Below are 12,551 nucleotides of genomic sequence, written 5' to 3' on the forward strand. Positions count from 1 at the left end.
GTGTGACCCTGGGGAAATCCTTTCTGTCTGTTTCCCTGTCTAACATAGGATAATGGTACTGAACCATGCACCTGCAGGGGTGCTGTGAGGATTAATAAGTTAATGTCTATACAATACTTTGAACATATAAGGCTCTATAAACTGGCTAAGGATTACTATGATCTCTGCTATTGCTGCTATTTTCTCACTGCTCAGTTGCTGCCCAGAAGTTATGGTACCATCATCTGTTTTTAGCTCTAGCTGCAGCCACATTTACTTTGCTCTTGTCTCTCCTTTCTGGACACCACGACAAGAAAATCACTGAAGCAAGTTTCCTCAGGGTTCATCCTAAGGGCTGTCCTCTCATCTTCCTCTTCTGCTCACTTCCACCACAATTGTAACAAGAATGGATTCCTTTTCATCCTTCTGCTGGCATTGCAGAAACATCCTCTTTTTGCTAGCTCAGCTCCAGGAGTTTGCCCTAAATGTGAAAAGCCCACAGGAAGATTCATCACTGAATTTTTGTTTTTCCCCTCATGCTTCCTCATCGTCCTTCACCCCATTCAACATGGCTTTATTTTGACCCTAAAAGATGACAATATTTAGCTCCTACCTAATAGCTTTTATCCACAGATTTCAAAACTATGACCAAAGGTGGGTTAATATCATTATCCCATTTTACAGATGGGAAAATGGAGACACAGAGAGGTGAAGAGACTTTCCCAAAGTCACACAGTAAGTAGGAATTAGGAGAGAACCCAGGTCTTCTGGCTTCCCATCCTGTGACTTACACCGTGATGATTGGCCCCCTGCCCGCTTTTAAAGGACACTATTCAATGTTTACTATAGCTTCCTGCCACTCAGGAGGAAAATTTTGGTCTATTTAGGGTAGCATTTTAAGATCTGAATATGTGAAAAGCTCACCTGCTCCTCAGGTTCATCGAAGACTAAAGTTTCATTAGAACTTTACCAGTTACTGACCTCTACTCCTCACTCCTTCCATAAGAGGAAGGTTTAAGTATTTTTCTTCTGTGTTAGTGGAAGTGAATTCTCACCGTCTTCACTGGAAATTGTAAGCGGCACAGCACCCCACAAACACCTTTCAGACAGCGGAGTAAAGGCAAAAAAAGAATTGGTAAAGTAACCTAAATTCCATATTCCCCAAATAAGAAGTGCGTAAACTTTGCTTACCCACGTTTACCCTTGACTATACTACTGCTTTCAGAGAGTTTTAACTGAATCATGAGGACAAACTGGTGGATTTAATCTCCATCATGCTAGGTCATATTAATGTTTGTTTTAGTCTGTGTGCTTCCAGGAAGAGGGTTTGTAATACAGGATTGCCCGAGGAGAGTAGGCTGAGGTCTGAACATTCTGGTATCGTAAAGGAAAGACTTTATTTCCTTTTGTAGAAATAAATGCTTCTCAGAAATGCAAACTGAGATTGCTCAAGATACAGATCAATAATGTAGGTCTGCTTAAATAGACAGAAATAATTTATGGTCATGCAATATAAAGGCATACTGAGTTTGATTTATTTATCTATTCTTTAATATGGAAATTAATTTACTAAGGCAGGGCTGATTAAATATGATGACAGAACAAACCATTTCAGTATTTTTGAACCAAAATTAAGTAGAAACATAGAATGCAGCAATTATGCCATAAGATATACATTTAGCTAAAAGTGGGTTGATTATCCAAAGCTTACTTGTATATTGCGAGAACAAGTCGACCTGTCCCAAACCCTACAAACCTTCTACTCTGGGGATTGAAAGACACACAGACAGTTATTTTTACAGAGCTGTACAAATCTAGAAGAAAAACAAAACAAAAAACATCAATCAGCTGAGCTCAGAAGAATCAGGGTCCATATTATCTCCTCTCTAGGAAAACGCAGTGTGGCAGCCAGGAAACTGAATTGTCGTGTGTGGAGTTTCCTTCAGTTTGTTCCATTGTGATGGGTGTTGTTTACCTCTCCCGCACAGCCACCTAATACACAGATGTTTCAAGATCTGAAGAGAATCTTGAGATCTCTGTTGAATGCTGGAGCACTTGTGTGGAGGCCCAGTGCCTCTGTCCCACTCTGGTGGTCTCTCTTTCCCTGGCCAGCTCCATGCAGGCAGCTCTCCTTTAAAAAACAAAACAAACAAAAAACCCACCACAATAACCCATAGTGGCAGTGGTGGTTCACAGTGTGGAGTTGACTCTCTGTAAGGTATCTCTGACAGAGGCAGAATTATCTTCAGTGAAAGGGGCCCTTCAGCCTATTTTGTAAGAGGGTAAACCCAATTTTCCTGCATGTCCACTGGAAGAGAATTGCCTGTGTCACAGGTGTGGCTGAGAGGCATCTCCGTTTAAAGGCCCAGCCACTGTGTGACAGTGCTGGGACAACAGGGGAGGAGCTACACAAGGAGATCTTTCCCTCCCTTGGCTTTTTCTGCAGGAGGGAGGGATCTTGGCTAGTGAAAGGACAGAAAGGAAGGGAACTGCGATTGCAGGTAATAACATCCAGAAAAGATCCCCTCTGCATACCTGACGAAGGCTTTGAATCACCAAAACAGAATCTCTGACTACATCCAAAGTGTCACACAAGACCCAGCTGAGGACAGAGCAGAATATTTGGAAATGTTTAGTCACTTCATTAAAAACATTCAGTCAGGCTGGAAGTGTTCAGACTATCTGCTTGTTGTTTTTCTTACTACTGTATTAATTCAAGGCTTCCTGTGGGTACAATGTGGGTACCTGTGAGTACAATGAGAGCTTCTGTTTGTTCGTTGTTTGCAGCTTGAGGCTTAACCCCGTTGTGAGAGATTTCAATCTGAACTCCCTTGTGGGCATGCACGGCGTGTACTTCACGTTGAATGTGAGGTGTGCACCCTATATGTACTGCTTCCCGTGAAGGGCTAAAGCCCTCGAGATACAGTGAAAACCTATTATAGTCTCACAGGTATAATCTGCAAGAGCAGAGCAGAAACCATTTTTAAGGTTTATAAACATCCATTTTTTAACCTTACTCAGTGGCATTACCCTTTACCATAAGCAAATATTATCTTGAGTTTAGCTCCGTATTATACAGAGCCTCTTAGAAATAAAATAATTTATCCCCCATAATAGTGTGTCAAACCAGGAAAAGGTCTTTAAATGCACAGCTAATTCAAAGCAAAACAGATTTCAAATTTAATACCTATGCATTTATGTGACTATAGTTCACTTTTACTGCAAAAATTATGTTAATTACGTTTTTAAAACAGAGTGGCTGGCGGGGTGGGGGAGGAGGGTTGTCCAGAAAATAAAATAACTAGAATAGGGTCAGATTTTGATCTGTTACACTGGTGTGAACCTGGAGCAACTCCACTGAAATCAGTGGTGTCCCTCTGGACTTACACCAGTATAATTCAATTCAGAATTTGTCCTCTCATTTTTCCAGGTTCTTGAACTAGGTTTTCTTTTTAGGAACTTTGAACTAATCCAAAGTGGAGAATCATTTCTACTTGGTAACCTCTGCAAGTGATCAGACCTCTTCTGTGTGTCACTTCAGAGTTAATAATAGCCTTTGGCAGGGTAGCTCATAGGACACAATGAGATTCTTACTGGGACACCTACTGTCAACGCTAGTGATGCAAAGCAAGAGCACCTGCTCACAAATAACTTTTAAATTTAACTCAGCTTTCTATTGTTCAGTCAAGTAACTGCTTCCATCATGTTGTGTTTCAGAGGATTCTTTGGAATTGGATCTCTTTACCAGTCAGTTGTGCTGTTCAAGTCCACGTGCAATTAGTGATCTTCCGACATTTGTAAGGGGTAGTGAAATTGCATGATATAATAGCATAATATAAAGAGCTCCACCTCCTTCAAATCCCTGTACTTTTTTGGTGGTATATCCTACAGAAATGAAGACAGAGCAAAACCGTGAAACTCCAACATTTGGTTATGTGGTACACAGCATCATCTCATGCACTGGTAAACTGCGTAGTGGATTGCACATGAGAAAATTGCAGAAAAAGTAAAAGGGTGGGCGCTACTTACCAGTGGAAAAAAATGGGAAGAGGCGAAGGTAAAGCAGATGTAAGAGACTCATGTTGTAACAAAGAGGTAGGAAATCTATATAAGCAAATGTTGAGCAAGTCAGTGTTCACCCTCACCAGTATTGCTCAGATTTTTGAAAACTAAACACTCCATCAGGAAAATGAAACCAATCAGGCCCTCCCAGCAATCCTGTCATGTGACATTAAAGGCCTACACATTTTAATACACCTCTACCCTGATATAACTCTGTCCTTGGGAGCCAAAAAATCTTACCGCATTATAGGTGAAACCATGTTATATTGAACTTGCTTTGATCCACCGGAGTGCACAGCCCTGCCCCCCCCTCCAAGCACTGCTTTACTGCGTTATATCCAAATTCATGTTATAACGGGTGGCGTTACATTGAGGTAGCGGTGTATATACAACATGCAGCCCTCCCTCCCTGGCTAGTCCTTCATGCTCTTCCCCTCCCCCTGTTGTGAGAAATGCTTGTGTTGATCTTCATAATACTATTCTGGCAAGAGTCAGCAGGTGAGGCTGGTACATATAGTCTTATATCTTCTTTTTCTTAGCATTTGAGCAGTTTACAGTCTTTGAAGAAATGCTGCCTTGTTAGTTGTGTGATACAGTTTCTTCTTGGGGGAGCAGTTGCAAACAGAAAGTGAGTTTGCTTTCTTCCACCAGGCAGTGGAACCACACCAGGGCCACACGACGCCTATGCAGCTCCATTCTGTGCATTTCCTGTGTTCTCTCAAAGGGATTTCTCCCCCACCTCCTGCCAGATAAATTGATGCTTTCTGTATTCCATGAGTTCAAGGCTAACTGTAATATTTGATTTCTCTTTTCTCCTTCCATGGGATTTTTTTTCACAGGAATGAATGTTGTCTCCCTAAGGGAATATTTAAAATGTAAAGCAAACGTTTATGCCAGGAGAGACGTTATGCAGTGTAGCTGTATCTTTTTATGTAAAGGCAGGGCAGCATGAGACAGTGTGTTCTTTCTCTGAAAGGAGATAAAAAAGCAGAGTTAATTACAGTACCTCTAATTTGTTTCATTTTGCAAAGAATGTAAGCCACCTGAAGCTGTTAGTTCCTCTTACAGTTTCCCAAAAATATGGCAAGCAGTCTCCATATCAAACTCTTGCTTCTGAGACTGTCCTCAAATAGTAAAACATAGCAATGGAATGGCAGTAAAGAAACAGTTGTAAAAATGCTGGTATGTTACGGGGTAGTCAAGGGCCAGCAAATATGAGTTTTCCACAAGAATCAGATTTTATCATAGAGTCTTTTTGGTCATGATGTTTTTTTAAATATCCCTGTAACAGGGTGGCATGCCCTGGGGCAGGAGAGCCTGGGTTTAAGTCAGCCCTGACTACATGATGAGCCCCCACCAGAGGGGAATCAAGCACTGCTAGGTTAAAAGGCAGCAGGAAGGGCTAAGGGGATTGAGACTACTAGAAGCAGGTGAAAGCTCTCCAGGCAGTGAGGCCTGGCAGAGACGGACACCAGCCCCTCAGAGAGGAGAGGGCTGTGCACAGTTGAAACTGGGACAAAGAATGTATCTGTTTATGTTTTGTTTTCAATGACTTGGTACTGAACTAGGGTTGGGGCCTGGAGGGCACCTGAGGAATAAACAAACAGGATCCCTTCTGGGGATAGCTTGAATAAGTTGGCGAACTGTGCATCCGATGAAGTGGGGCTGTAGCCCACGAAAGCTTATGCTCAAATAAATCTGTTAGTCTCTAAGGTGCCACAAGTACTCCTGTTCTTTTTGGTGAACTGTGAGTTTTAAAGGGTCCCTGAAGAGACAGACTGGTCATGGAGGCAGGGTGCCATAGGGCAACTTCTATCCACAAGGGGGCACTTCTGAGGCAGTAAGTGGCCACACCACTACAATCCCCAATAGAACTTTTCCCTTGTTCCTCCCCATTTAATATCTCATCTACTTAGGAAACAAAACTCTCTCTATAGGAAAGTGAAAGACAGGTGTTTAGTCGTTAATTCATTAACCCACCTGCCCATACACACACAAATTCCTCTCTTTCTCTTTTCTTCACCTTCATTGCTGTTTTTAAGTTGTTTCCATATAAACTCATTAACATCACTTTCCATCTGACCCACTTAGAGATTTGCGTCACTAGTGATGTCTGAGCAGTGAGCAATCTCTTGTTTCCCCTGCATTGTCCTGTTTTTGTTAAGGGGTTTGGTGCATGTGTTTTTGGCTGCTCTGCGTGTGTGTGTGTGTGTGTCTGTGTCTGTGTACGTACATAGCCCTGCAGGAGTTGTCTAAAATTAACTGCAGAGCATTTTTTTGTCAACACCTAATAGGTCCTTTCCATCTCTAGATTCTCTGATTTGGTGAGTCTATGATTCTATAGCAATTCCCTCTCTGCACAGTTTAACAACGCTGCTTTTTTTAGACTGACAACCTGTAATACTGGTGGTGCTGTAGAGAAGTGATAAAGGTAACATTTCACTTTGCCAGTCAGCAACTGCCTCTTAGGATAACTTAGGGCAGGGGGAGGGAGAAAAGAAGGAAAAAAACAAAGCAGAATGCACAATTGTTAGCCGTGATGACGTCCATAGTCACATAATCTCTCCTGAGCTATGTTTCAAGTGGGATTGGATGACAGGGTTTGAGAAAAATAAGAACCAGCCCTGGAGAGAGGTTAAAGTCCTATTAATACAGTCCATCAGTCCTCCTTATTTTCAGAACTTTCAATACATTTCAAAACCCTTAAAGCCAGAGTACTATTGTGCAAATTGCAAAAAAAAATTAAAATATTTTGAAGCACAGACGAGCAGCAAAAGATGACAGTTGGGCGTGTAGTTTTATTTGTGAGAATGGCATCATGACATTCTATATTCATTGTGTCTGACTGATTTCCAACTGTATTTAGTTTGCAAGTATAAAAAGATGAGGGAGAGGTTTTCTTTTGCTGCTAGTCCTGCGAGCTCACCCTCGGCTCTGACAGGCAAACTGAGATCTTTCCATTTCCTACATGATAACCACCAATAAAGGATCTACAGACCAAATTAAACTCTCATTTACATCCAGGCAAGTGTAGTACCTTCCAGTTATGCCTTCCATTACATCCATGCAAACCCAAAGAGTTCTAATGGGGGTTACACAGGTGTCACTGAGGGCTAAATTTGCTCAACAGAACATTTATTACTGACCATGAGGTGTAAGGGGCCCAGGGTGACTTTGTAGGGTTGGTAGCTATTTAAGAACGTATATTTATTATTTTTACTTGGAAACCAAACACCTTTGCTATGGATACCACGAATTGGTAAATAAACATGGAACTCTCCTATGCAATTCTCCAGGTAGAACCCCACCCTAAAGGTCTAATCTTGCAGCCCTCGCTCATATGAATAACCCTAGGCTTCAGTGGAACTGCTCATGTCAGGAAGTGGCTCAGAAGCTATATTGATATTATATTATAAAAGGTTTGTTAGTACTTTTTTATTATTGCTGTAAAATGAACAATATATTGTACATGCTGATGGAAGTGTAAGCAAGAGAACAAGCTGTCAGTAGGGGAATGCACTGTTTAATGTTTTAAAGGGAGCAGTTTAAATGCTGCATTTGCTTCTTGTGTCATACTGAGAATGTTGTATATGCCATCTCTCTACTGTGAGGCCATTTCTTGATACTCATCTGGGCTTTGTCAGTGCTAATGGCTGAAGAAGCACTGATCCACTTGAGGCTTGTGTGTAAAAGTGCAGTTACACGGGGAGGCGGTAGGCTGTTGATTCTGAATGAGAATGAGATTTGATCTGTTAATGGACACCAGAAGAGGTTCCTCAGGGCAGGCAGAGGAGGCATTTTGAATCAGGTGTAATGTACCCGTTACCTGTTGCTATATATTGGCTCTGGGTGCACCCTTAAGTCTCCACTTAGTTTACATGCTTTCAGACATCATCTGTCTCTGCTTCTGGGCAAAAGGGCAGAACTGAGGGCTGGTCTACACTGGGGAGGGGTATCAATCTAAGATACGCAACTTCAGCTACATGAATAGCGTAGCTGAAGTCGAAGTATCTAAAGGTATGTCTACACTACGGGATTATTCCGATTTTACATAAACTGATTTTTTAAAACAGATTGTATAAAGTCGAGTACACGCAGCCACACTAAGCACATTATTTCGGCGGTGTGGCATCCATGTACCGAGGCTAGCGTCGATTTCCGGACCATTGCACTGTGGGTAGCTATCCCGTAGCTATCCCATAGTTCCCGCAGTCTCCCCCGCCCATTGGAATTCTGGGTTGAGATCCCAGTGCAAAAACAGTGTTGCGGGTGATTCTGGGTAAATGTCGTCACTCAATCCTTCCTCCATGACAGCAATGGCAGACAATCATTTCGCACCCTTTTCCCTGGATTGCCCTGGCAGACGCCATAGCATGGCAACCATGCAGCCCGTTTAGCCTTTTGTCACTGTCAACGTATGTGTACTGGATGCTGCTGACAGACACGGTACTGCAGTGCTACACAGCAGCATTCATTTGCCTTTGCAAGGTAGCAGAGACGGTTACCAGCTATAGCACCGTCTGCAATTGGAAACTGGCGATGACGTTTATCAGTCATTTTGTACCGTTTGCAATTGGAAATTGGTGATGATGATTATCAGTCCTTTTGTACCGTCTGCTGCTGTCATGGGTGCGCCTGGCTGGCCTCGCTGAGGTTGGCCGGGGACGCATGGACAAAAATGGGAATGACTCCCCAGGTCATTCTCTTCTTTATGTTTTGTCTAAAAATAGAGTCAGTCCTGCCTAGAATATGGGGCAAGTGTACTAGAGAACCAGAGAGCACAGCCGCTCCGTGTCAGAGCCCCAGAGATCCCACAGAAATGATGATGCCATTCACAGGGGGTGCCCCTGCAATAACCCCACCCGTTGCTTCCCTCCTTCCCCAACCCTTCTGGGCTACCATGGCAGTGTCCCCCGCATTTGTGTGATGAAGTAATAAAGAATGCAGGAATAAGAAACGCTGACTTTTTAGTGAGATAAAATGAGGGGGATGCAGCCTCCCGCTGCTATGATAGTCCAGGCAGTACAGATTCTTCATTAGACATGAAAGCGGGGGCTGATGGAGCTCAGCCCCCAGTTGCTATGATGAGGATGGTTTTCAATCCTTTTGCACCGTCTGCCGGGAATGACCAGGAGTCATTCCCATTGTTGCCCAGGCGCCCCCGGCCAACCTCACCGAGTCCAGCCAGTAGCACTCACGGGATGATGAGGATGGTTTTCCACCATTTTGTATTGTCTGCCATCAGGAAAGGAAGGCAAGGGGATGCTGCTGTTCAGCGCTGCAGCACCGCATCTACCAGCAGCATGCAGTAGACATATGGTGACATTGAAAAAAGGCGAGAAACGGGTTTTTTTCCCTTTTCTTTCACGGGGGGTTGAGGGGGGTAAATTGACGAGATATACTCTGAACCACCAGGGACAATGTTTTTGACCCTTCAGGCATTGGGAGCTCAGCCAAGAATGCAAATGCTTTTCCGAGACTGCGGGGACTGTGGGATAGCTGGAGTCCTCAGTCCCCCACCATGAGCATCCATTTGATTCTTTGGCTTTCCGTTACGCTTGTCACACAGCACTGTGTTGAGTCCCTGCTGTGGCCTCTGTCTGGAGATTTTTTCAAATGCTTTGGCATTTTGTCTTCTGGAACGGAGCTCTGATAGAACAGATTTGTCTCCCCATAAAGCGATCAGATCCAGTATCTCCCGTACAGTCCGTGCTGATCAGCGCTCCACACTGGGCAAACAGGAAATGAAATTCAAAAGTTCGTGGGGCTTTTCCTGTCTACCTGGCCAGTGCATCCAAGTTCAGATGGCTTTCCAGAGTGGTCACAATGGTGCACTGTGGGATACCGCCCTGAGGCCAATACCGTCGAATTGCAGCCACACTAACCCTAATCCGACATGGCAATACCGATTTCAGCGCTACTCCCCTCGTCGGGAAGGAGTACAGAAATCGGTTTTAAGAGCCCTTTATATCAATATAAAGGGTTTCGTTGTGTGGACGGGTGCAGGGTTAAATCGGTTTAATGCTGCTAAATTCGGTATAAAAGTGTAGTGTAGACCAGACCTTAGATCGATTTACCTCAGGTCCTCATGGCGCGGGATCGACGTCCGCTGCTCCCCCTGTCGATTCCGCTACCGCCGCTCGCTCCAGTGGAGTTCCGGAGTCGACGGGAGTGCATTCGGGGATCAATATATCGCGTCTAGATGAGACGCGATATATCGATCCCCGAAAAATCATTTGCTACCCACCGATACGGCAGGTAGTCTGGACGTACCCTCAGTGGAAGAACTGGAAACGGGGGGGCAAATATTGCATTTTCTCATCTGGTGGCCTTTCCATGTGCATTCCACCTTCTTTCTGGCTAGATTTCAGTTCTGTGGGTTATAAGAGTTCTTTGTGCGTAATGAGAATGTACATGGTTGTATCTTAATTTCTGCTAATTTATTCTAGAACATGTTGTCCAAAACACATCATTGCCCTTCTTCAGAGGGAGAGAGAGAGCATGAAGTCCACCCGCCATCTGCAGTGGTGGTTTATGGAATGCAAAAGCCATAGATAATTGTCAAGTTTTTGATTACATCATATCCATGTTCATGTTAAATTTATAGAATCATAGAAATGTAGGGCTGGAAAGGTCCTCAAGAGGTCATCTAGTCCATCCCCCACACACGGAGGGAGGATGAAGTATGAGTAATTAATTTAGTGAGATTAGGCCCTGATTCTCCTCTCACTTACACCAGTGTCAATCAGGAGTCACTTCTCTAAAGTCAGTGGACTCAAATCTCAGTTGCTCTGGACCTGAAATATGGGAGATATGAGAAGGGGGCAAAAGTGACCTTAAGCTATGCCAACTATGTCCTGCCAGAGTGATCCCGAGCAGCCTGTTTAGGGCATCTGAAAGTCCTGTTTTCAGCCAGAATGGGCAAAGGGGATTTAGTGTGAGCCAGGAACCAATGGCATTACATTGAAATAAGTAAGAGGAGAATCTGCTCCATATTGTCTGAGTAAGGATGGAGTAAAAGAAACTGGGTTAGGACATCAGGATATGGCCTGGTGAATTTGGGGCTTTAATACAAGATCAATTGCTTTTAATGGTCATAAATCAGGTCTCCATCCGCACAGAGATCCTACCCGCACAGCCGCTTTGCTTCCCATCTCCCATGGGAACCCCCGTGGTACTGTGGCAGTGCAATGTCAATGGAGCCATGCTACTGGGATTGGCTAGAGCTGCCTCAGGATCCCATGGGACTCCATGGAAAAGACAATACAGCTTCACATTGCATTTGTTTCTCTTTGCAAGGCTGGAGGAGAGAAAATTGGTGTCAACACACCCCTGCTTCCGGCCTGCCTATTCCTTCCACTAGCCCAGTGGTTCTCAACCAGGGGTATGCGTACCCCTGGGGGTACACAAAGGTCTTCCAGGGAGTACATCAACTCAGCTAGATATCGGCCTAGTTTTACAACAGGCTACAAAAAAAGTACCAGCGACGTCAGTACAAACTAAAATTCCATACGACTTGTTTATACTGCTCTATATACTATACACTGAAATGTAAGTACAATATTTATATTCCAGTCAAATTATTTTATAATTATATGGTTAAAAATGAGAAATTAAGCAATTTGTCAGTAATCGTGTGCTGTGACACTTCTGTATTTTTGTGTCTGATTTGGTAAGCAAGTCGTTTTTAAGAGAGGTGAAACTTGGGGGTATGCAAGACAAATCAGACTTTTGGCTTTATTTTAGGGCTAGGAAGATTAATATTCACTAGCATTAGGTAAGAGAGAATTACAAACATATATTTATCACTTATCAGTCCCAGAGCTCCCCCTCGTGAGCAGCAGTTGCGCTCCCGGAGCCCTCCCAGAACACCCAAGATTTAGTCAGGACTATATAGTACAAGTCATGAACAGGTCACGGGGCCATGATTTTTTGTTTATCGCCCGTGACCTGTCCATGACTTTTGCTAAAAATACCCATGACTAAATCTTAGCCTTAGCTATAAATAACAGAAGAATGAACTTAATGGGATGTGTGATCTCCTTGTGTCCAACATAGCATGACTCTGCCAGCGAGAACTGCTGCATAAAGCAGAATTCAACACAAGGCTCCTGTCATGTGCTGGCTGGCCCTTTGATGCAAGCCGGGCTCAGCCTTGCCCATGACTTAGCAGCTATCCCTCAAGTCTCACTGAGGAGCTGCCCATGGGCGGCAGGTACCATAGGCTGGGGGAGGCTGTGCCATCCCAAACAACCAGGCATGGTGCCGCCTCCAGACCCCCGCTTCTGCTCTTCAGCCCAGGGGCTGGAGCAGCACCAGCATCGCCCACCCTGCCTCCCTCCCGGTGGTCTGGGGTTGTGGTGGGGCTAGCCTGTGGTGGGGCCTGGCAGCCACGCTTGGGGGACTCTGGGTTCTGGGAGGGGAGGCAGAAGGGGCGGGGCCTCTGGCAGAAGGCGTCACCCATGGAGCTGCCTACATATGGACTAATTAGTGACCCAGCTGGATGTATT

Source organism: Mauremys reevesii, linkage group 1 (genome assembly GCF_016161935.1).
Source record: "Mauremys reevesii isolate NIE-2019 linkage group 1, ASM1616193v1, whole genome shotgun sequence".
Classification (NCBI taxonomy): domain Eukaryota; kingdom Metazoa; phylum Chordata; order Testudines; family Geoemydidae; genus Mauremys; species Mauremys reevesii.